We start from the raw sequence: 27,237 nt of genomic DNA on the forward strand, positions 1-27,237 counted from the left end.
CCCCACCCCCACCCCCAACCAGGATGACAGATTCCTCTAAACCCTTTGTGGTCCATTGCTTCTGTTGGTGCTCAGAAGTTTAGAATCCCTTCATGAGGCCCAGTAAGGAAATGGAGGAGACACACGTTTACAGAAGCCACAGTTGGCTTTTAAAATATATTTGAGTTTTAACAATTTCACATTCATTTCTGCTAATGATTGGGGAAGTGAAGCTTTCCTTTGAGTCACCTTTCCTCTTCTAAAACAGCGTCTGCATTTCACCTTTATGAGAAGCTCTGGGCTTAGTGCTTCATCCCACATCAAAACTCACCCCTGGGATTTCAATCTTCAAATAAATGAAACAAATGCATTCCTGCAGGGGGGCACGCTGTCAAAGAGGAGTGAACTTATCCAGATATGAGAACTATTCAGGTAGGATTGCCTACTTAGAGGAAATCTGTGTCTGATAGAGAATACATTCAGTGGGGGACCACTTAGCACTCTATCCCATATGCTTCCAATTTCTTTATAAAATCCAGGGGGAAAAAAGGCCCTCCACATTTACATAAGCCAAGAAAGTGTGTAATAGGTGATACAATTCAGCATGTGCTAACCATATATTCTGATTACCTTTATCTTAACCTTCCCAAATTAATGGACTCTTTCCCACAAGTAAGTCATTTCCTAGAGAAATTCCCTGGAACAAAGCTTTCCTTCTCTCTAAATCTTTCCTATTTTACCATTTACCTAAAGAAAAAAAGATGGATAAGGATAGATGCTTTTTGTTAAAAAAAAAAAAAAAGGAAAGAAAAAAAGAAAGAAAAAAGTAGTTCCATTAGCAACTTTAGTAAGAAATTGCTCCACATTGTTCCTCTGACAAGTAATTTTTCCCAGCATGTGTGCATCTTAAAAGTATTGCAAAACAATATCTTAAAATGAACTGATTAGTATGCATGCTCTGTGGTCACATTTAAGTTCTATTTATAAAATCTATTCTGTTCCAGGCATAGACAAACAAAACTGAAATGCAGCTGTGTAACACATTGATAATTTTCATTAGTTCTAAAAGCCTCAATAGAATTTGCAATTTTATTCATTATATCTAAATAATCCTGGAAAATCCATTGTGAAAGTGACCTTTCACTTTTTCCCCCCTGGCCTTTGTGACTTGTCTGAGTGTGTGCGCGCACACGGCGCATGTGTTTGTGGGTGTGTGCGTATGAGAATCAGGAAGGGCTGGGCAGAGGAAGGACATTTTTGCAAGAGTGAAACACAAAACAGAAGAAGAAATTAACTCAGGCAAAGATGAAAAATGAGGCATAGGGAATCAAAATCACCCGTGTAGATTCTGAAAGCCCTTCTAACTAGGGCCAGCCTGCCATCATTCCCCAGATGTGAACAAGTCCAGATTTCGGAAATCACTGTGTGAGATTGTGGGCAAATGTGGATTGTATCCTAATTCATTAGGAGGCGGTTCTCTTTTTTGATCTGAAGGGATGAGGATTTGCCAAGAGAGTGAGCCAAAGGACAGGCCCAGAAGAAATAAAAAGTGCTGTTTCTTTCAACTTGAACTTGTTTTTGCAAAGTAAAACAATGCCAACTTTGGAGGTGTGTTTTCTTACTGTGAGCATTTTTTTGTGTGTGGATCTTTGAAAAATAACTTTAAAACACACTTCCCAGAATGCTGGCAGCCAGCCATGAAACCACAAAGAAGTCTTTAGAAAATTAAGATAATAAAAAATAAAATAACAGAATATGAAAGGTGAAAAATAAAGACAAACACTTGCAATTTAGCAGCTGCCGAGATGATGCTTCAATCCTGGCCAGGCAATTAAAACAATAAAACCTTGTGTGTAGAGAATGTGAGGAACCTGTCTTAGATAAGTATATATGTGTGGATACAAACGCTCACACTCAAGGGTTTATCTGATAATTGCTAATTTGGGACTAAATATGACGACAGTTATGAATAACCCATTATGTGCAAGTGCCACCTTGCATATTCTGTCTTCCTCAGCTAGCCAGGACCTCAGCAAGAATTCCTTTATCTCCATGTATCTAAAGTTGTCATATTCGAAAAAAAGGTGGCAGGGAGGGGTAGTAGCAAGGTAAAAAATTCTGGGGAATATTAGGTTAAGTAAAGTATCTACTGCTTAGAACTTTTAATAAGAGAATATCCATTTTAATCTCCACGAGAAGATGCAGTGTAAGGCATTTCCCATAGTGATGAATCCACAACCCCCCCTCCCCTTTTCTTTTTCTTTTTCTGCAGAGTATTCTGGAGAATTAGCATTCTGGGAGATATTTTTTGGAAAAAGTTATTTTATCTGAATAATTGCTTTAGCAACCACTGTCAACTAATAGAAATTAAGGTTCCAACAGAAGAACCTTGTAGTCTGATTCATTTTGAGTGAGGAAGAAGAGAATCAAAGCCTGGAGCTTTCTGCAGGCTAGCTAGATTCCTCCGCGAGAGAGAAAGAGAGAGAGAGAGAGAGACAGAGAGAAAGAGAGAGAGACAGAGAGAGAGAGAGAGAGAGTGAGGACGGAGGGAGGGCGAGCGAGCGAGCGCTGTGCTTTTACTGGACTCAGAGAGACACTGGATGGGAGAAAGAGGGACAAGAGTGGAAACCAACGCTTCACCGAAATTTGCAATTTGCCCAATTTTAGGCACTTTGACACTACAATTTAAGACAGAAATTTACCAATGAACTTGAAACGTTTTAGAGGTTCCCTTTTCAACTGTTAGACAAACAAGCATCTTCCCACTAATTGCTTTATAAGTTTACTAAAAGGTTTGGCGATACAATTATGTGAAATTCCACATCATTTCAAAATTACTATACCCAGTGATTCTCAGGACAATGTGAAATTCCACATCATTTCAAAATTACTATACCCAGTGATTCTCAGGACAAAGACACCTACAGAGTTAGAAGATTTTTAGGCAATAGGATGGTACCAAAGGAATCTTATGTGGAGAGGTTTCCCATCAATATTTGAGAGAGTATGGAAAGAACACCTAGCAAGGAATGTGTGCATCTCTCCTTTAATGGGAAAAGCTGTAGATCTCAGTCACTAGAAGGAAGTTTCACTGACTCACTTGCATATCACTGCAGAAATAGAGTGATTTTTCAACTACTTTGCACCATAAAGATTCATAGGCTAGAAAACTTCATGCAATGAGACCCTCTATTTGAACATAGCTAGGACAATAACACACTTGCGGACATTATAAAACAAGTATGCCCTAGGAGTTGCTGACATATTAACATTATGGTAAAATTTACTGAGTTTGGGCACTTTAGCAAAATCAATTACAGGCAACTAAGACCATGTGGGCCTACAATTAAGTAACAGGTTTCTGTAGTCACAGTATTAACATTGTGGACCTGTTAGAGTTTGGTCACTTTTTAGAAATATTGAATAAAATAGATATTTAAAATAAATCATATCATATACATAAGTTTTGAAATAAATTAATATTCTGCCAATTAAAAAAATTCTCAATCATTACATCATTTTAATATGTTAGGTCAAGCGAGTTATAAATTACGTTACTGCTATTGACTTGTGTTGACTCCACTTTGGCTAATAAAGGAAAATACCTACTATGCTTTTTCAACATCAGGTGAACTCAACTGTTATTTATGAGTAACAGAAATTCTGAATGATTTGGCAGCTCACTGCACTATTATTTTAGCATTGATTCTTACTATAACTTTAAATCTGCTTTAATAATTTCAAGAAAATGTTCATTTTCTAGCAATGATAGTGCTCCAGCTGAGAAGTGGTAACTTTGGAAAGAATTTAGGTGTGACAAAAACTGTGAAGGCCAACAATTAGTGTGATACACAATGCTATGAATTTAGGACGGGATACTCTGCAAATTATTGGAGATGACACTGACAAAACAAAAAGCAATTCTAGTCTAGCTACACCTTGCGTTTGCAAAAATCGTCTTAATAAGGTAAATAAGGGGGGGAAAATGCTGGTAACATGGCCACAGAAATAACCCCTAAGCTATAACAATTACAGATTTAAGCACCTTGAGAATTCACTCCAATTACTTTCTATTTGTTACAGTGGCAAAATTAATGTTGAATTATGTCAGTTTTGAATTATGAGACCTTTTTAGCAATATATCTTTGACATAAAATGAGATTGCCCTGCACCAACATTTCATTTCTTCTGAAAGTTATTAACTATCAAGCGAACTCCACAAAGATATACTTGAGTGCTATTCTGTACAAGGAGAAAACAAGAAAAGCTGACATCTATTGCTTATCATGTACTTAGCATATGCTAATACTTTATACCACTTTTTCATATAATTCCTAACAACCATTCATTGATGTGTCTACTGGTGTTATGCATATTTTATAGAGAGTTTTCTGAAGTTTAGAGGGTTGATCTACTTGCCCAAGACCACACAGTTTCAAACTTAGGTTCTGCAAGTCCAGAAACTTGACTCTTAACCACACACTATATTAAGGTCGAGTTAAAATGTAAGTACCTGAGAGTTTGTCTACGTCACCTTTGTTTCTTAACTTGCCTTGAGTTGACAAAGCTTGTTTTTGATGTATTTATAAGGCTAAGAAAAATTGTAAATTACTGTGCACACTGTCATTTCTTTAATTCCATAAGAGGAAGATAATAAGGATAATGAGGACTGTTGCTTTGTAATTCCAGTGTGATATTTTTGTGGGTGGTTTTCAAAGCACATGGTATGCAATTAGCGATAATCTGGATGGCTCCTTGTTTTCCAGGCGTGTGCCATCCACTGGGCACTTGCTGAGAATGCTTGATGTGCGTGCCACAGGAACTGATGTGGACCTTTCGTTGGCCTCTCAAGTTCAAGAGCCCTCAGGATTTTGGCAGTGGCACATGCCCTCAGATGACTCGTAATGCATATCTACAAGGAGGAGTCTCTATTATATTTTAAATATAGTGTTTTGCATCTGAAAGTATTTCCTCCTTTTCTTGGACTTCTTTCCTGTACTTAAAATTGCCATAGTAATCAGAAAAGTGACTCTTGAAACTGTGGCCTACAAGCTTTCCTTATTTATTCTCTTGCTATGACTTTCATCATAACTTTTCAGAAGGCACAGACCAAAAGAGAACTATTCTCCCTGCCAAGGCATTTAAGCTCAGCAGAAGCAGATGTCCAGCAGTGTAATTTCTGCCCAAGTGTCACTGATATATTATTGAGCAAACATCAAATCAGATGAGTACTGGAAAAATTCAAGTCCATTCCCACAGTCTCTCTGCTTGACCTACACTCCTGAAGTTAGATTTACATTAACCTTCCAGCCCTCACATCCCCTAACCTTTATCCACCTGTTAAGGAAAAAAACTTCTTTTTCCATGCATGCTGTTCAGAAGTGCTTTTGGTGTTCATGGTTTTTTTAAACTGTCTTATTTGTCCTTTTTTCTCATTTTTCCCATACCGTGTTCTATCCCCGGTCCCTGCCAAAGTCACCTGACATGCATCCTTCCATATTTTTCTCTATAGCTGAAGTTTCAGCCATTGTTTCCTTTACCAAAGAAATGACATCATATTCTACACACTGCTTTGCATCTTGTTTTACTCACTCACAAGCTTTTACTACTTACTATTAAGTATCTCTCCCCTCAATTGTTCTTTGGCTTCTTATCATAGATGTTCATTGCCTAGATAGGGAATGAACTCTGATGGCAATATTCCATATAGCAGAATTTATTCATGATATTTCACTAGCTATCTTGGCCTGCTCTCAACTAATACTGACTGAGTGGGAAGGAAACGATACACGGGTAATGTATCTGCTCTTGAAGCACATATAATCTAATAGTTAATTTATTTAATCATTCATTCATTCAGTGTCTACCATATTCCTAGTACTTTTCTGCAGTTACACATTAGAAAAAGTGTCTGCTTCTACGGGGCTTACTTTCTAGTAATGCTATAGGAAAGCTGATCATAAACAAGTAAATGAATAAGATAGTGTCATGGAGTAATATATGCTCTTAAGAAAATAAAAACAGAATAACAATATAGAGAGCAAATGGCATAGTCAAAGGAGATAACAATTTGAACCAAGGGCTGAGAGATGAAAAGAATCAGCCATGTTTAGGTCTAGATTTGAGGAAGAACATTAGGGTGGAGAGGCCCTGAGTTAGAAATGAGCTGAGAGCATTTGAGGAACCAATAGAGGCCAGAATGGAAAAAGAATAGGAAAGGGGGAGATTGTAAGAGATAAAACTATTGAGATGGACAGGAGCCAGATCAAGACAAGTTATTAAAGAAATAGCCCAGAAAACTAATGGTTGTTAATTACTATGAGGATAGTTCAAAACACTATGGGGGAATAAAGGAGTGTGTGTGTGCTTGTGTGCATGTGCATGTGAGTGTGAGCGTGCATGTGCATGTATATGAATAATACCCATCCTCACGGAGGAGGTAATAATTGAGATGGTCTTTGAAAGGTAAGTAGGATCTAGACATGTGAAAAATAGGAGTGGGAGTGGGTGAAAGGGTATAACAGCTGGTGGGAACAACCTAGGTAAGGGAAAATATGTGGGGGTGTATAAGGCAGTTTTGTGACTAACAATTGATCCACTGTAAGTGGGTGAGCAAGAATTGGTAAATATAAAGCTTGTGAGGGCTGTGAAGGGGATTGAATGCCAGAATAAGAAAACTCTTGAATAGTTCATCTAGAACCATTAAAGGTTTAGGGACAGGAAAACGACATAATTCGAGCTGAGATTTCAAAGGATGCCTCTGACACTTGACTGTTGAATCGGATTGAGCTGCTAAAAGTGGAGGTGAAGAGGCTCATTAAGAGGCTTTTAATACAGTTATGCAGAGTGGACATAAGAACTCAATGGAGAGACTACCGGAGAGAATGTAAAAGAGAACATGGTTGAGAAAAATCGCAGACGTGGAATCTGCCCTAGATTCAACGTCGAATTTTCTTTTCACCACGCACATCGGGCAGAATCTCTCTAATCTACCCGTAGTGACAGGGAAAACATTACCTCCTGGGAAAACCAGTTCTGTTGTTGCACAGCTCCAATTGTTTGAGAAAGCTCTTTCTCAGGTTGGCTTGGAATCTGCTTCCCTGTAACAAGGATCCACGGAGGTTAGTTTTACCTTCTGCAGAAAAGCAGACTATGTAGCCTTCTGCTACAAATCCATCTCCCATATATTTGAAATGAACTATCATTTTTGTCTTTTGTCATATCCAAGTTAGCCGTCCTCCAGTTTCTTTAACTATGTATTTTACATGGTCATATAGAATGTGTAATGTATTTTGATAAATAATTAACATTTACTGATTCTTTACACGCTATTAACAATAGAAACATATTTTTCCCGAAGGCTTTCTTCTCACTTGGAAAAATTTATCTTTTTTAACTTTCTCCTGTATAAATGCTACGTGCTTATTATGCAATTGAGGGTCAAGAAAACAGAATTGCCCTCCCCTATATAACACTATTCTAAGCCAGGGGTCAGCAAACTATGGCAGGTGAGCTAAGAATGGTTTTCACATTTTTAAATGGCTGAAAAACATCCAGAGAAGAAGAATATTTTGAGATACATAATAATTCTATGAAATTCTAATTTCAGTGTCCATAAATAAAGTTTTACGGGAACATGCCCATCCATTTACATAATGTCTATGGCTCCTTTCATGTTGCAAAAGAGACTGTATGGCCAGCAAATCCTGAATTGTTCGCTATCTGGCCCTTTACAGAAAAAGTTGGCGCACCTCAATTCTCAGGCTTTGGTGTGAAGTCTGTGGACTGATAGCGTCTGCTTCATCTGGGAGCTTGTTAGAAATGTAGACTCTTGGGCTCCACCTCAGGCCCACTGAATGAGACTCTACATTTTAACTGACCCCTGGGTGATGTACATGTCCCTTAAAGTTTGAGAAGCAGTGCTGAAGTAGTGCGTCTCAACTCTCCTATGCGTAAGAATCACCGAGAGTTTGCTGAAGTCCCAGTTCCTGGGTGCCACCCTCAGGAGGTAGACTAGGCGGGGCCTGAGAGTCTGCATTTCTAGTAAGTTCCCTGGAGAGGCTGATGCTGCTCCTTCCCAATAAGACTTTGAAAAGCACTAGGGGACTCTTCCATCCACGTTTAAATCCTTCCTCCTTTGCAAGGTTTTCATTGATCATTCCAGCCACAAGTTCTCCTTCCATTTTTTGAGCTCCCCTGCTACCAGTGGTGCTCATTTTACATTTATATAATAGCATTTGGCATTAGTAGATGCCTCAAGTGAAAAGAACTTTGTATCTTACTAACTTGATGGCTTCCTGCTGTTCCCCAAGCCTGCCAAGCACATTCCAGCATCAGGACTCTTGCATGTTGTCTCTTCTGCCTGACAAGCAGTTGGGCCATTTGTGCTCTCCTTAAACATCCTCTCTTCAGCAACATATCCTCTGGCCTCACTTTCTAAAATGGCTTTCTACCCTCACTCCATCACTCTTCCCTCATCATGCTTTATTTTTCTTCGTAGAACATAACAGCACTTTACATTACATATTTATCCAATGAGTCTTTTCTCCAACTAGATGATAAGTCCTGAGATAGCAGGGACTTTGTTTTCATCAGTCAATATTGATTTATTGAGCACCTACTATGTACTGGGTGTTGTTCTAGGAATAGAGGACAAATGAGTTCACTTAAGAAAATGGCTATCACTTGATAGGCATTCAGTGAATTCCTGCTGGATGAATAAATGAATGAATTCCCTTGTCAGCTGCTTGGAGCAGAACTATGGTTGGTATTTTATGAAATTTGTGTATCTATCACTGTTAAGCATAATAAGTGTACAAAAATATCTAATGAAAGCTAATATTCATTGAGTACTTTTCATGTGGTAGGCACTTGAAGTACTTACAACTCTTATTCTTGTTTTAAATTTAGGAAACCTGATTACTAAGAAGGTTACATAACTTGAAAAAGGTTAGATATGTGCATAAGTCCAGGCAGTCTAACTCCAGACCTGAAATGATCACCATCACATGCTCTCTCTCCTCAAAATGAACCTTATGGATAGATGGGGAGGTTTGTGTGGCAACTGAACAATTCCATGAGATTTACTTGTAAGATTTTAAATATCCACCCACAACTTGCGTCATCCCTCGAAAGACTGAAGGTAGTTCTAACAAAGATACACACAAAAATATACAATAAATAGAAACGAAAATGAATAATTAAGTCTACGTAAACTATAACTAAGAACTAGTAAATAAGGATGAAGAAACAACACAGCTATGGAAATCACAGTTGTTATCACTGAGCATGATATTTAGCTCTGAACTTCATGGTATCTGATATACCATGAGTTGAACTGTGTCTCCCTACAAAAAAAGATACATTGAAATCCTAACACCCGGTAGCTCAGAATGCGATCTTTGGAAATAGTGTCTTTGTACATGTAATTAGTTAAGATGAAGTCATACTAGAGTAGGATGAGCTCTTAATCCAATCTAACTGGTGTCCTTATAAGCTGACAGGTATGTGAAGACAGGAGACACACAGGGAGAGCACCAAGCAAAGATGGAGGCAGAGACTGGGGTGATGCATCTGCAGGCCAAGGGAAGCCAGGAATGAACAGCCACCACTGGAGGCCCAGAAAATCCAAAACCTTCTCTTCCCTGCAGATTTCGGAAGGAGCATGGCCTTGCCAACATCTTGCTTTTGAACTTCTAGCCTCCAGAACTGTGAGACAATACATTTCTGTTATTTTAAGCCACCAAATTTGTGACATTTTGTTGAGGCAGCCCTTGGAAAAGAAAAAAAATTATTTTCTGAAAGAACACTATATAAGAGGTAGACTTATTTTAGGGAGTGAAATCTTCACACGTGATATTTAGTGAATTCCTACAAAAAGTGAATTTGTGGAGATTTAGAAGAAGACACGCACTCTGGTAACACAATTTCCTAATGGGCACTACAAGACATATTATAAAGCTCTAGGGAGAGCTGGCATCATGGGAGTCTGACCTGCACAATCACACAGGGTCTGTTTTTGGAAGGGCCCTGTGCTTGGTCTAATGCTCTCCTGTCAATGTTGTGAAATCCTTCATAATTTTTGAACAAGGTCTCTGTATTTTAATTTTACTCTGGTCCTTCAAACTATGTAGCTGGGCCTGGCCCTAGTAATAAAGACAGCATTGGTATTAGTACAGGAATTGGTAAATACACTAATAGAACAGTATATAGAGTCTGAAAATATCACAGAGATAGTATTTCAGATCAGTGAGGAAAGGATGGACATTTCCATAAACGTTGCTGAGACAGTTGGCTATCCATATGGAAAAAGAGAAATAATTTGGAACCCAAATTCACAACACAGTAAAAAAGCAATTCCAGGAACATTAAAAGACCTAAACGTGAAGGCAAAAATATATAACATTTAGAAGACAATATTTGAGGATGTCTTAATGTTCTTGGGTGTGAAGAAGATTGCTTGAACGTAAAAAGGACATAAAAAGCAGAAACTATAAAGGAAAAGTTTGATAAATTTGTCTACATTAAAATTAAGTACTTCTCTATGTTCTACTCCTTGGTGGGGATCTGAGATTTTGAATAGTGCCTAAGAATTTTGGGGCCTGGTCTTGGGAAAATGGGCAGGGCTCATGCCCATGGCTGACTGGCCCTTCCTCTTTATTCCTTTCCTTTCTCTTGTGGAGCTTTTGGCTTGCGTGCCTGAAAGGAGCTGAGACCAGTGGAGGAGAATGTCAATGTGTTCGGGCTCACCTTTGGGCTGACTAATCCATAAATTTGGCCACACACAGGGGTGACTGATCTAATAAGTAAGTAGACTGAGGGTAATGAGGGCCAAATTTCTCACTGTTGGAGAAGGGAGTTTGGAATATGGACCAGAAAAGACTATAAAAAACCTCCATAGTGTTTGATTAGCACTGGAACTTATCAGTATAAACTCATGGGTTTTAACTTGTCTATCTAGATATAAAAACATACAAGTGTGTATGTATGAGAGTGGCATGCATACACATATGGATTTATATTTCCTATCTGTTTACTAAGAGGAACTAGAAGCAATGCTAACTCAGCAGCAGTGAACCTACTGAATACCCAGATCTCGGTTTCTAAATACCACTCTCCACTAAAAGAACTTGGACTCCCTAAATAAATGGCTGACTCAATAGGGAAAATACAAGATGAGCTTACAATTAGTTAAGCTAGAAAGTAAGGAAGTGCTGAAAAGACAACAGGGACATGTCAAAAGTCACAGAAGCCAGTTGAAGGGGCTTCCACTGGCGACATCTTGGGTAAATTATTATTATTATTATTTTTGGTGAGGAAGATTGGCCCTGAGCTGACATCTGTTTCAATCTTCCTCTTTTTTTTTTTCTCTCTCCAAAGCCCCAGTACATAGTTGTATATCCTAGATGTAAGTCCTTCTAGTTCTTCTATGTGGGATGCTGCCACAGCATGGCTTGATGAGCAGTGTGTAGGTCTGCACGCAGGATCCAAACCAGTGAACCCTGGGCTGCCAAAATGGAGTGTGAAAACTTAACCACTAGGCAACTGGACTGGCCCCTCAAATCTTGGATAATTTGACCATGGGAATAAATAATAATAGTATGGGATTGTAAACCTTTGAGTAACATAAAATTGCACAAGCCTATACTGATATAAGTAAATAATAGATTAATCGAGTAATTAAACGAAGGGAGGAAAAAGTTCTACCTTGCAGTAGAATGCCAACTAGTAAATCTAGATAGAATTAGAAAATCACAATTTGGCAAGCACTACTGTCATAATTAAGTCAGGTAAGAATCACTAATGGATGCTAAATCTCGTGGGTGAATGAGGAATAGGATATGTACATAATTTCAAAGAACCTCTTCATAATATACTTATGAATTACTTGTCAATTTAAGTACAACATCTTAATTAATTAATTTTAGAGTGTAAGGTGCTACCATTCAACATCCTAACCAAGTGATAAAAGTTAACATCACCAATAATGAGACAAATCAATGTGGTGTGTCTCCTGATATGAGGCACTGAGAATAGCACAATATGACTTCTGTGGAATTCCAAGCAAAAACATGAACCACGAGAAAACATCAGATTCCAAACTAAGGGACAGTATGAAGTAACAGGCCTGTACTCTTCAGATATGTCAAGGTATGCAGAGAAACAAAGACAGAGGAACTGTTCTGGATTGAAGATGACTAAAGAGACATGAGAATTAAATGTGTTCCTGGACTGGATCCTGTGTCTGTAAAGAACATTATTAGGACACATAGCAACACTTGAATGGTATCTTTGGATTAATGGCAATAGTAGATTAAATGTTAACTTCTTGATCCTGATGGATGTGCTGTGATTGCTCTTTTCAGTGCATACATAAGAAATACAGACGGAAGAATCAAGAGGTAATGGGGCATCATGTCCCAACTTACACTCAAATGGTTCAGAAAAACAAATTCTGAGCAAAGGATGTATTGGATCTCTGTAGATACCTTCTTCAACTTTTAAGTATAAATTTAAACTTATTTCAAAATAATGGAAAACCTTTAAGTTCTTTGCATATCATGATGTAACTGTAGCTACAATTTGGGCAAAGATATTTGCAGCACAAAACTGTGAAAGGATTAACAATCAGAGAAGGAATTCCTGAGTTAGTAAGAAAAAGAACGATGGAGACATTCACCCAACCCAATAGAAAAACAGGCAAAATAATTGATTGGAAACTTGAGAAAAATTTTTTAAATGGCCTATAACATATGAAGAAATGTTCAACTTCATTAATAATCAGAGAAATGCTAAGTTAAAACAGTGAGACATCATTCACCCCTACTAGACTGATAAAAATTTAAAAGTTAGATAAGATGGAGCATTGGTGAAGATGTGGAAAACAGAATTCTGATCATGCTGAGGGAAGTACAGTTTGATGCAGCCACTTTGAAAATAGTTTGACATCAGTAGTAAAGTTAAATACACACTGTGATAGATTGTATTACTGTCACTAAATATATTGGCACATTTCTGTTCAGTGCCCCTCCCTGGATTGTACATCCCACCCTGTTGAATTCAGACTTGGTGGTGAGACTTGCTTTAGCATGTAAAACATGAATGGAAATGATGTGTATCACTTCTGAGTAGAAGATTTTACTTGCTGGTTGTTGCATGCTGTGGTCTTTTCCTCTGGCACAACCCTGGCAATGTTACCATTTGGGCCTTCTTTTTTAGACTGGTCCTGGGCTGAAGAAGACATGGAGCAGTTCTCCAGCTCTCAAATGATGCACATGTAACAGGAGAGAGCAATAAACCTCAGTTACTGTAAGCTGTTGAGATGTATTGTTGTTGTTATTTAATTACATATCTAGCATATTCTGACATGTACTCTACAACCCTACAACTCTATTATCAAACATGTGTCCTACAGAAACTATTGCAAATGTACACCAGGACATATTCTTCAAAATATTTATAGCAGCACTGTTTGTAAAAGAAAAAAAAAAGAATCTTGAATCTTAATCAAGAGTGAAGTGAATAAGTTGTGGTATATTCACACAATAGATAAATGATCTACAGCTACACACTTCAACACTGGCAAGTCTCAAAGATATAACACTGAGCAAAAGAATTAAGACAAAAGAGGGGCCAGCCCCATGGTGCAGTGGGTAAGTTTGCACACTCCACTTTGGCAGCCTGGGGTTCATGGGTTTGGATGGACCTACACCACTCATCAGCCATGCTGTGGTGGCTACCCACATGTAAACTGGAGGAAGATTGGCACAGATGTTAGCTCAGGGCTAATCTCCCTCAGCAAAAAAAAAAGAAAGGAATTAAGACAGAAGAAAATATACTGTGTAGTCCCATATATTTCTTAAGAGTGGGTAAAACTAAACAAGGTATTGTTTATTGAATCAAACATGGGGTAAAAATTACAAATAAAAACAAAGAAAGAACACAAAACTCAGGATGGCAGTTACTATGGGAGATAGGAGAAAGAAGAGGTGAATTCAAGGAGAAGAACTAATGGCATCTCAGATATGATAATGTCCTATTTCTTAGCCTTGTAGTAGGTACATAGCGATCATTTTATTTTGCCCTTTAAATAACACACATACATTGACATGCAACATTTCATGTATGCTATAGCTCACAATGAAAACAAATGGGGTAAAGCACGCTGGATAAGGGAAGCATAAATTTGCCAAGATATCTAAACTCCAATCTTTTCCTTCACTTTGTTTTTTAAAATTTACCTTCAATGCAATTAATTCATGTTTTGCAAATCTAGACGTGGGTCCCTTGGAGGGGAATTTTCCCTAGTGTTTTTACGTAGTAGTAAAAAATTTCAAGCAATCTGAATTACTCCTAGTGATTTCTTTATATCCAGGGAAGAGTAGTGTGGTATGTGTACACTACTGTTTTTATTTAAAGTTTTAATCCAAAAGTAAATAAAGATCCTTTTTGGAGTTTTAAATAGCAAGCCATCCTGAAAGGAAGGGTAGCAACTCAAGTATTGGCTGGTGTTGCTGTGTTCATTGACCAGAGCCAGCTCATAATGCAGTGAGGATGTGTACAGATGGAAACCACTTTAGAAGCCCGGCAGAAAAACCACATGCGACTCACATACTCTTATACCTAAGATCCATATGGCACATGCTGTAGCAAATGCAGAAATAATACAAGTGGAAAAAAGGTGTAAGGACTTCATAATATGTGGATAGCTTTTTTTCGAGAGACCCTTTCAGTCTAAGTGGAGCAATATTTTCTCATCTCTAGATATGCTTGATTATTTTAAAAACCACAAACAAAAACACAAGGCAATTGATAGAAAGATAAGTTGGTGAGACTGACCAAAAGAAAATGCATTTGTTTTCTACTTTGGAGATCATGACCAAATCCTACTGCACAGGAGAGATCCAGCGAGCAGACCCTTCAGAGAGTTTTGTAAGTGAGAGTCACATCAGATGCTTCAGAGAATAATGCAGTTATAAGAAGCATTACAACAGTAGTATAGATGATAAAATAGGGGAAAGACATGATCAGCACAAAGGAAGAGCATACAAATGACCCAGTTTCCAAACAACAGAAAAGGACTAGTAATATTTACTGAGAATGAAAGTCTCAAGATCTGTGGTCAAGAACATGTTTAAAATGAGAGCTGGTCAGGTCAACATATTGCTTGGTGGCTTGATTACTCTGTAATTCAGATAAGAAATAGAAATTCTGACTTGAAAGGAAATGCTGTCAAGAATTTAAAGGGCTGAAAATGGTCCTAGATTGATCGACTGATTCATCCATCTGCCTGCCCATCCATCCATCCACCAACCAATCAGTCATTCATTCATTTATTCAATTATTCACTTATCAAACATTATCTGAACATAGATAGGATAAGCCTTGTGTTAAACTCTAGAGATTCAAAAAATTTAGCAGGGAATTGAAACATATTCCCTGCCTTCAAAAAGTTCACAGTCTAGAGCAGAATTTTTCAACCTCGGTACTATTGACATTATGAGATGGATAATTCTTGGTTGTGGGAGACTGTTCTGCACTTTGTATGATGTTTAGCATCATTCCTGGTCTCTATCCACTAGGTTACAGAAGCATCCCTTCCCTCTCCCCAGTAGTAACAACCAAAAATGTCTCCAGATGTTGTAAAATGTCCCTGGGAGAAAAAACGATCCTGGTTGAAAATCACTGGTTTAGCAGAGGAGGCAAATGTATTCACAAATACTTGCAGTATAGTCTAAAAACTTCGATAATTAAGAAACATTAAATAAACGGTGATAACAGAATGGAGACAGAAAGAGTGACAGCAAGGGAGAGAAAGCGGGAGAGAGAGAGCAGTGACGAACACTTCTGCCTCCAGGACTTTAGGGTACACAGAGGGCACCCCTAAACTGGGGCTTAGAGAAAGAGCAGACTATGTTATTTAGAAGCCACAGCTTTGCAAATATGTGAGAACACAAAGACTGCATTCTCTATTCCAGGCTAACACCTTTCTAGTTTCTGTAACCTCTGATTATAAGGAGCCTAATGTATTTGAATATTTTCCAGCAGGTAGTACAGTATCATTGAAATATTTTCAGCTAGAAAGTGACAACCATTCATTCATTCATTCATTCATTCATTGAGAAAACAGTTACCAAGCGCTGTTCCAGATATGATGCTAGGTTTCTGAGGATGTAAGATAAAAAAGTTGCAGTACCTGCTCTTCAGCATCTAAAAGTTTAATGGAAAACAATTTAGCCAAAAAAATGTTTTCCAATTCTTTATAAACTATCTTTCTGGCTAAATAATATAAAATTTTAGAAAGTTACCACCTAATCCTTTTACTAACTTGCTTGCTAGCTAACTTTGGAGCTCGCAGTCTACAAATGAGGCGGAGATGTAAAAAACAGTTATGAAATTCAGTGTTAAGTGCTTTGTAGTAACACATAAAAACTGTCAGAGACTCTGAGGAAAAGGCAGTCGTCTTTGTCTGGGGATCTGGAAGGATTTCTCAAGTCATGACATTTAAACTGGGCGTAAACGAGAAGCAGAAGTTCATTATTTACAAAAGGGGTAGCCAGTAGATGGAACAGCAAATGAGAAGATACAAAAGAAATGAGAACGTTCAGGAAATAGTGAGAACTCACTGTTGACCTGTGACCAGAGTGATAGGGTTGTTACTATAATGACTTGCATTCTAACACTCTATTAATAGGTGGAAGCAGGTAGCTCAGTTTAACAGACATTAATTGGTAAGCAAGAATATTGGTGAAGTACAAACTCCTCCCTCCTAACACACAAACATATACACACACGCATACATGGCCATGGACAAGGAAATGCCACTAAGTTTGCCCTTCTCTGGAATAGGCTAGATGACCATGAGAACGATGTGAAGTCTTTCTATGTAGACTGCAGATCTCAATGTTTAGTCAGGGCCACTAGTACCCTTATAAGCACCAGTTTTGACACCTATTTTGAAATTCCCTTTACTTACTAAGTAACGGCGAAAAACAGGCTGACAGGTAGAATTTCTGATTCAATTCTCCTCTGCTACAAATTAATCTGAACTGCAGAACACGTGCTATTAAAAACAACAGTATTGAGATCAAAGTGGGTGCGTGGCTCACCTTAGCACGGCAAACGGCATGGGCTGGGGGATATCGAAGACTTGCTGATAGTTGCCATGCAAAAGCCTTCAAGAAAATGAATGACATTGGTATGGCCACATAGTACCATGTGTAACTCATTCATCTCTTATCATAGTTGCTTGACTCTTGTTGCACTGTCACCAGAACAATCGGATCCCACAACTTATGTACAGAAAGGACTAACAGGCATTCAGCATCATCACACTCTACATCACACAAGCAAAGACATGCAGAGCTGTTGAGCAAGTTCCCCATCAAAGCCCGGGTGGCTGGGCATTGTTGCTGGCCTCAACATTTATCTTCATCCTCCTCTACCCCCAAGCAATGCTAGATACTCTCAGCTCCCAGAGGTTTCCAGACCTAATATCTTTGGAATCCCACAGGTATTTGCCTATTAAGAAAACTGAAGGACTACAAAGCAACCAGAGCTGGTCTTTTAAAATGCATAACTCTGGGCAGGCTGAGTGAGGGAAAAAAGAGAGGAGTTGCCACTAAAGGCCAAGGATTCAAGGTTAGAGTCATCCTTGACTACTCTGACTCTCTTAAAGCAAAGACATGTGGTGTCATCTGTGGTGTCAAGGAACATCCATGGGGTATGGACTGAACTAGCCCTTGTTCACCAGCCTGACTAAGAACTGCGGGAGGAGCACAATCTTATGTTTATTCATCACTGGCAGATGCTAATACATTTCTGGATCGACATTTGGCAGAAATATGAATAAACACAGAGAATTCACAATCAGATATCAGAGCTAGAAAGCTGAATACTACTGATGGATTGATTATGTTTTTGAGCTATTTAGATAATTGGACATACTAAGTACAGAGCTTTCTGCAATGATAATGGACCTGTCCCGTTGTGGTCTATTTAACAAACACTTGGACTATTTTTTTAAAGCTTGTTTACATTCCTGTACATCCTGGCTTTATTGATATTCTGTCCTTTGAATTACAGTGTCACCCTAGCAACGCTCCAGAGAAAGTTGAGGAGGGCATTATCATTGTTAACCCACGTTTTCAAGGCGAGAGAAAGCCAACCCTTTCCAGCATGAATCGGGAGCTGGTCTTTCTTGTTATATTATCCCCAAATATGCACCCCTATTTGATTGTTGGTCAAAGATGGGGGTGGCAGGGAGAGAGAGGGATGTCTGTATCTCCTGTTTCTAAACAAGAGTGTCTTTCTGTGTAAATTTTTTACTGCAGATCACTTTGTCTGACAGGATCTTCCCCAGATCTTTCCATGCCTCACTTCTGTCATCTAGGTCTCAGCGCAAATGTCGGCTCTCCCAAAGTTATCACTCTATCTCAGTGGGTCCCCAGTGAATATGCCTTATTTGATTCTCTTTCTAACACTCTTTATAACACTTACTATCTGAATTATTATTTTTTTCTTGTTCATTTCCCCCATTATTATGTAAACTCCTTGAAAGCAGAGACCATGGCTATCTTCCACAACACTCTGCCCCCACAGTCTAATACTGTGCTTGGGAAGTGGTTGGTATATAACAATTATGTGCATATTTCAGGCACTTTTCAGACTGCAGACTGTTAAATAGAACTAATCCTTTGCTGCGGAACATGCATGTCCAAGTTGGGTCTGGACACCCAATTCAGTGTGTGATTTTCATTCTTTTTGCAGCATGGCATCTGGTGTTTTAAGAGGCAGGCTTATGTTCGGCCACATTATTTGGACAGTCCATTTCTTTATAGAAATGTATGCCTGGCTCTGAGTGGACTTTTATGGTCCCCATTAAAAAATTCTATAGCTTTTCCAACTTCCTAAGAAGATCTCCCGGCTGACTACTTGAGTACATCTTGCCTGAGAAAGGAGCTTTAGCACTGGCAACCGAAGTTCTTAAAGTCCAATGTAACCTACAGATGAGGTGGTTTATTCTCAGTTCTAAAATTCCCACAGATTCAAGGGTGTCAGTTCTCAACTAAGTAATATAATTCAGTGTATTTTTTTCCCCTGAAATGGTATCAGATATCCCATGAATTGTAGAGATACTTACATGGGTTTCGTATGAAGAATAGATAAAAATCTAGATTGGGGATATGTAAACAGTATTATTCACTTCAAAGTTATAGAGTTTGATATTTCCAATGTCTATAGAAGTGAAGGGCCTCTCTAACTATTAGACAGTCTTAGGCAATTTTGTCTCCTGAGGTATTAGCATACAGTTGAATTCAAATTATGGACGACTTCCCTGTAATTCATAAACCAATTTCTGGACTTGATAATGACTTAAGGTTTATATTTTTGAGATTATACACAATGAGAATGGTGAGATTATTCAGTCTTGATTTCTTGATTTATTTATAACATTTTTGGGTCTTTCATCTCATGAAACGTTCAAGCGGCCCTGCTTCTCAAACAGTAGAACCAATAGCAATTTCCCTAAACAGCAGGGATGAAGTGGGGGGGGGGGGGGGGTGGCCTCTCTGAATCAGTTCTATTTTGAATCTTCAGCCCTTAGGCGTTTTCGGAATTCAGTTTATTTTTCAATTTCACATACAAAAATAAAGTAGTGGGTGAAGGCAGGAAGCTATAAATGTTGTTTGAAGTAATGTAACAGATTCCCTGAGCATTTATTTGTTTTGTTTTGTTTTTACTTAATGAATTTATAAAAACTATCTGGGGTTTTGGAGTTCTAGGGTGGCATTCTCTTAATCCCTGTGCTGCTTAGAACTCAGACCTAGGGCCACAGCTCAGGTCAATCTTTGTTATGTTGTCAAGAGGTGAGTTTCAGAATTTTGATTTCTCTCTCTTTTGTTCTCAGTAGAAGGAAAAAAAAGAAAGACTAAAATTCCCATTGGTTATTAAAAAAGAAAACTTGAAAGCTGACCCTGAGGAAGATGTGGAACTTGTAGGTTGCCTTGGTAATGAGAAACATTAGACCAACTCCTCCTTAGTGCTGGCTCCATACTTTGAAGATGGGAAGGGAGTAAAAGAAAGTTGATTGGAAGTTGGAGGAGGGGGTAGAGGGGAGCCACAAGGAGTGTGGGAGCTTTGAAAATAGTGCCTGCTTAGAGAACAGGCTGTCTTGACTTGGATTATATGTTGATTTGGGGTGGTTTCTTAGGAGCTTATTTGGGGTCTGAATTGATGGACCCTATGGGAGAAAGTCTGTGCTAAAATGTAACACATAGTTGCAGTGCAAACCTCTATTTCTTTATGTGTAAAATGAGTATAATAAATATATCCATTTCCTAATTTTGACGTGAGGATGAAATGATTTAAGATTTGTAAAGTCTTTAGTGCCTGGCACAGTTAAGAATTCACTATTACCTGTTATAATCACTGTATCGTGAAAGACCCGTCTGCAGCCCACAAGACTGACACTTAGGATTGCCACTGCTCATATGCTCTGTTAGGTTATCCCTCCTTTATGATAAAATTTATTTGATTATTTTTTTGTGCTGTATCTGGGCAAATTGTTCTATATTAAATAAAAATGGAACCCCCCCAAAAAGTATGGATTTAGTAATTATTTTCCTCGAAAAGATTTTTTAATCCACAGAAAAACAGCAGCAAAAGGCAACAAAGAAAAAAAATCATAAGCCACACACCAAAGACTCTCAAATGACAATATCTGAGTTAAGTTTTGAGGCATCATCCCGACTTATTTTATTCAATCAGCTTATTTTTTTCTCTCTTTCCCCTAAACATCTGAACTTTACATTGGGTTTAAATATGAATCAATAGAAGATGAATGAAATATTAGTTTCATTTTTTTGACCAAACTTTCTCATTTAACAGTATTTTCAAAGAATCATTTCTTAAATTACATTTTTAAGGCAATTTTCCCACCTGTATTATGTTTTTGAAGTTCATTGTTCTTGGGAGGTGAAAGATTCCAAATGCTATAAAGCAAAATGTCACACTGCAAGTTGTAGGCAAGGGTAATAAACTTGACTTTTCCTTGTAGTGCATTTCAATTAGGTCCTTCGGTACCTGGGGCATAAGGATTACTGCATTTCCTTTTGCCGGTGAATCGTAGAACTGTTGAATCGTGTGCATATGCATATCAATTAATGACACAAACACAAAAGCGTGGTCTTCAAGAAAGCAAATTATATGAACGAATAGCTTTTTAACTTAGATTTTGGCAGTCTTTTGAAAAATCCAAAATATTTAATTTTCCCCATGTAATTTGCCTCCAATTGTGTGAACTAAAGCTGCTTTCTTCTGCTGTTAATATAGGTGAGAAACAAGAAATCTATTGTGAAGTCTTTGTATTAGCAAAGTCATCAGCTATCACAGAAAAAAAGTTGACGTAAATAAATGGTCGTTTACTAGTAATGTTTACTTATGTAGTGTCAATTTTGCTTTCACACCAAAATATATCTAATTGCCAAAGGGCAGAATGCTCCATTTGTATGAAATTAGGTCACAAGAAAGAATCGAGGGGGCCTGCAGGACTCCCCAGTGGAACTTCCACTCAGTGATGCTCTGGACCAAGAACGTGAATGCGCTAACTGATAAAAACAAATTGTGCAGAAACTAACTTGTAAAGCACAAAAGTCAATGAGCAAAGCAGCTTTAGCTGAAAATGAAAAAAAAAAAAAGGAAAGGTTCATGTTATGATTTGCATGAGGGATTAATAATAAAAAAAAACTCTCTCCAAAAGATGAGGCCTCTGATGTAATTTTGCATCTCAGGATTATAAGATAAAATACACAATAAAAATTCATCTAAAAACTTGCTTACATAAGGTGATTCACAATCACGTAATCCTTTCCAAACCATATAATTGCAACATGGGAAATATTAAGCTTACAAGTCTCAAATATTAAAATTATAGAAGATCCAAGACCCTACTGTATACCTGTCTAAAGAATTACAGAAGAAAAATTTCTAAAGTTCCAGAAACTTTAGAAAATATACATAATTGTATGCAAACGATAATAATCATACACTCTACATATACAGACAGGCCAAAATTCTTCATGGCTTGCTTTTGCCTTTAGATGTATGTAATAACATCAAAACGTTTATCAGATTCTCCAAACCCCTATCCATGGGTCAGAGAAATTGACTCAGGACCATTTAGGTGAGTTGGATTTACACAGCACTTGTTCAGTTTGCAAAACATGCTTAATTTTCAATACACTACTGTTATCTACGGGGGATACATTCCAAGACCCCCAGTGGAAGCCTGAAACCACAGATAGTACAGAACCCTATATACACTATTTTTTTCCTATACAAACATATCTATGATGAAATTTAATTTATAAATTAGGCACAGTAAGAGATTAACAACAATAAGCAATAATGAAATAGAATAATTATGACAACATACTGTAATAAAAGTTACTGTAGATCTTAACAACCTCAGCATATGTTTTCTTTCTTTATTAAGTTGAGAACTTTCACCTTTTCACTAAAAGGAAGCACTTTATGGCTTCTCTTTGGCCTATCCGAATTGCCAGCATCACTACTCTCGGGCCTTAGGGCCATTATTAAGTGAAATTAGGGTGACTTGAACACAAGCACTGTGATCCTGCAACAGTCTATCTGATAACTGAGACGGTTACTACGCGACTAACGGGTGGATATACAGTGGGAATACGCTGGACAAAGGGATGATTCACATCCTGGGTGGGACGGACTGGAACAGCGTGAGATTTCATCACACTATTCAGAATAGCATGCATCTTAAAACTTACGAATTGTTTGATTAGGGAATTTTCCGCTTAATATTTTCATACCGAGGTTGACCGCTGGTAACCGAAACTGCGCATAAGGGGGGACTCCTGTACAATTTGATTTCATATTTAAAACAACCTTATGAAATAGCTGGCTTTAGCATTAGCAGCGCCATTTAAATGATTGAGGAAAATGAACTTGGTTGATGTACGGTGACTTGTCCAAGGCCATGAAACTAGCAACAGTCAGAAGTTCTCAGTTCAGGTTTTCTTGTGATTTTACTGTGCTAGAAACATAAATATAGACATATATGCACAAGTAATTAAATAAGGTGTATGAAATTCTGATTTGAGCTGCTTCTTCCCTTTTCCAAGTTTCCATTTGGAATGTTGTTGCATTGATATACACGGGCATTTTAAAATGCTTGATTTTTACACTAAATTAATTTCTTTTTTTGTAAAACTTTCAATGAATATTGTATGAACCTCGGGCGAAGATGCAGAATCAGTTTTAAGATTATTTTGCATAACACATTTGCACAATGTAAGTAATACTACCCAGAAGGGAAAAGAGCATTTGATAACATGGCACGCTACCTTTCAGGATTTCTGCTTCTGCCTGTTCTTGGTGTCATGTACAACCAGCAAGGCCATCTTTTAAATTTTGAATATCTCATACACATTAGCTGAGGGAATGATAAATTCTCCTTTGAAAAAAGTACAGTGGGTTTCAGATGTAACTTCTGAGCCATTCCTTAATTGCCTATGTAAGAAAAGATTCAATTAAAAAAAAAGGATAAATTTAAAATTGAATAGCTGAAGAATACTTAGATATGTAGATGATACTGAATATCTTTTAAAAGTGTTTTTAAAAATAAATGTGGCTAATAGTATTAACCATGAATTTTTATGAAAAAAGAAGAAAACGCTTATCAATTTTTGGCATCAAGAGAAAAAAAACCTGCCTTGGGGCAGATTCTGCCTTTCTTATGTAAAATAGAAGGGCTGGAAGGAGTATGTAGGAGGCAGGTTTTCCAGTCTAAGCCAGTCTATCACTATTTCTTCTTGTCCTCTGTCTAAAGAACTAATTGCTCTTTACCTGGATGTCTCTGTTGTCATTACCAACAGAACTGGAGAGGTAAGTAGTCTGATACTGTGTGGCTAGCCTAGGTTCTCACAGCATCCCTACTTTTCCTTCGTAGAACTTACTTAACACAATTTCCATGACATAATTAATTGCTAATCCATCTATTTCCAGTTTGGATGTATGTCTTACCACCGTAGCCTCAGTAAAGAAGGCACACAAATCTGTTCAATGAATGTTGTGAATCATCATAATGGAAGCTTGTGCAGCATCTGCTTTTTACTGTGTATTTTTTCTATTGAAATTTCCATTTAATTTTCAACTCTCTTCTCCCAATCACCATCACTACCATTGATTGCATTCTTCCTATCTTAATTCATCTTTTTATTCTGGCCCATGGTAAATACAAATATGGGAGAATGGCCATACTTCACATTCTATAGATGGCCTCTAAATGTTCCTTACGGGTCCTCAAACAGAGTGTTTTAAAAGTCCCAAATTATCTTCCTCAAGAGTAGTTTGATTTTTCAATCCTGGTGTGTATAAATACTGGTCTGAATTCAGCATTTGGTCCCTGGATACTGAGCTGGTCTTAAAATATTCTCAAGTAACATCACCACAGCTAGGAATATTGTTGAAAATCAGTCCACGCCTCTTACAAAATGGTGTATGGGGATCTTAGCTTCTAATTCCCATGAAGCACATTCTACATCATTGAGTCAAAACTAAACCTGCAGTAAATTGTGCACAAAGGAGACCTAAAGAGGCGATTATTTCATTTTATGCACTTTCTCAATTACTATCTTCCCTACACAGTCAGGGGTACAGTTCTCTGAAGTGAAAATGGCAATGTCCTCATTTCCCACGATTTAGAAACCCGTTTGACTGTAATATTGGTTTGCATCAACTCTCTGATACAGGAATAAACTCTTAATCTTTACCAGCTTGGTGGTTTAGCCTCACAGTCATTGAGACTGTCAAAGGTGAGCATTATCCAGTAGGGGGGAAAAAAGCCTTTCTACCTTCACTTAACTTCCCTCCGCACTTACTCTGGGGAGAGTGACCTTGAAGCTGTTTGAAGCTGGAAAAGTACTCAAAACGATATCCATGCCTGGAAGTTTGGCGAAACATATGAACATCATTATTTAGCATTATTAATAGCTCTAGGTATTGGGCTCCTACTGTGTACCACTGGTACTCTCTATGTAACAGCTTTTTAAATTTAATCCTTTAAAACAAGACTGAGAGGGAACATTATAAAGATTGGAGAAGTTAAGTAAATTTCTGGAGCCCACACAGATAGAAAGTACCAGTGTGGAGAGAGCAGGGATTAGAGCCTATGTCTGAATTACTCCAAAGCTTATGTCTCTCCTATTTCACACCAATGCCTCACCCCAGTAGTATTTATTTCTACAGATGCAACCCCCACCTTGATTTAATAAGCATGGATGACTATCACTGCCACTTAATTCCTATAAACCAGGACTCTTTTATATATACATATATATATATATTTTTTTTAAGATTTTATTTTTTCCTTTTTCTCCCCAAAGCCCCTCCAGCACATAGTTGTATATTCTTCGTTGTGGGTCCTTCTAGTTGTGGTATGTGGGATGCTGCCTCAGCATGGCTTGATGAGCAGTGCCATGTCGGCACCCAGGATTCAAACCAACGAAACACTGAGCCGCCTGCAGTGGAGCGCATGAACTTAACCACTCCACCACGGGGCCAGCCCCTAAACCAGGACTCTTTAAACTATGTTTCACTTTGTGAATCCTTAGGATCAAGGAAATAACGTTGTCAAGAGAATTGAAAGGAACTAAGGACGGGAAGTTCCTGCAAGTAGGAGCTGTGCAGGTGGTACAGCACTGATGGTTCATAATAAAACAGCTCATTTCTTGAGCCCTTGCTGTGTGTCTAACACCAATAAAAATGCTTGTTGTGCGCCATTTCAGTTAATTTGTAATTCACATCTCTGAGATGTCAATTCATCCATTCACTCATTCCTTAACTGAACAAATATTTATTGAGTGCCTCGTATGTTCCAGGCACCCCTCTAGGTGTCAGTGAAACAAGAGTGAACAAGGCAGAGAAATGGGGCTTACTTTCCAGGTCGGGGAGACAGAAAATAAGTTAACAAATAGGTGAACCAGATAATTGAAGATATTGATATATGTTTTTGGAGAAATTAAACGGGGTGATGTGCCACACGGTAAATGTGAGAGAATTTAGATGGATGGTCTGTAAAAGGTGTGATGACATATAAGCTCAAGTCTGAAAGTTATAAGGAACCAACCACAGGAAGAAGAGAGAAGAGGGTTTCAGGCACAAAGTCATATGGGAGAATAAGTTTACTGTGTTAGAAAACAAGAGGAAAGCCAGCGTGGTTGGAACGGGATCAGGGAGGGGACTAGGGCCAAATCATTCTGTAGCCTTACAGACCTGGATGGGGATTTAGTTTATTCTGAGTAAATGGGAAATCATCAGAAAGTCCTGTGCAGGTGAGTGACCCTATCCAATTTACCATTTCAAAAGATCATTCTAGCTGTTCAATAGTGCCCAGTGCTGAAGGGGACGTGGAGGGCTGCACAAAGGAGAGCAGGGTAGAGGAAGGGGCACAAAATCAAGGATTTCCATGAGATGATGATGACTTGTTTTAGGTACGTACCTCAAAAGTAATTATTATCATTATTATTCCCCTTTATAAGAGGGGAAGCTGAGACTTAGAGTGATTCAGCAATTTAATTTGCCCAAAGTCCCACAGCTATAGGGTTGGGCACTGAAATGAGAACTTCAACAGCCCATCCTAGAATCCCATACACACTGTACTGTCTCTCATGGTGGAGCAGGGAAAGAGCCATTTCTGTTTCTTGGATTCTCTTTTTTGCCGAGAATCCCACCATACCACAGAAAGGAGACTGTGGCCAGAGCAGTGGTTTTTGGCATCCATCAGGTGATAGAAGTTAACAGTCTTATTAGAACATTATCCCCATGTACTCGTTAATAAGTCAACCTAAAACAATATCAATTGCACAGAAATTGCTTTTCTGATTTCTTCCCCTTTCACAGAAATATCTCTTTGTCAGATACAAGGGGTAGCCTACTCTTTTAGGTCAGCACATACATTTGTTTATATATCATATATCAAAACATCCATTATGATGACTAGAATGCAGGGTACCGCACACGTACCACCAGCACAGCTACAGAGAAAGTTGAAAAAAGCTGACTCTGAAAAGTCGTAAGTGTGTCAGGAAAAAAATGAATTGAGCCTGAAAAAAAGCACCTCTTACCACATGACCTGACTCTCATCCTTCACACTGATGAAGGCTTATAACCTCTAGATTCATATTCTTCATTTCCTGTGCAGTAGTGCTTCAATTCCCCAGCCTC

The sequence above is a fragment of the Equus przewalskii genome, chromosome 13, assembly GCF_037783145.1.
Source record: "Equus przewalskii isolate Varuska chromosome 13, EquPr2, whole genome shotgun sequence".
NCBI classification, from domain to species: domain Eukaryota; kingdom Metazoa; phylum Chordata; class Mammalia; order Perissodactyla; family Equidae; genus Equus; species Equus przewalskii.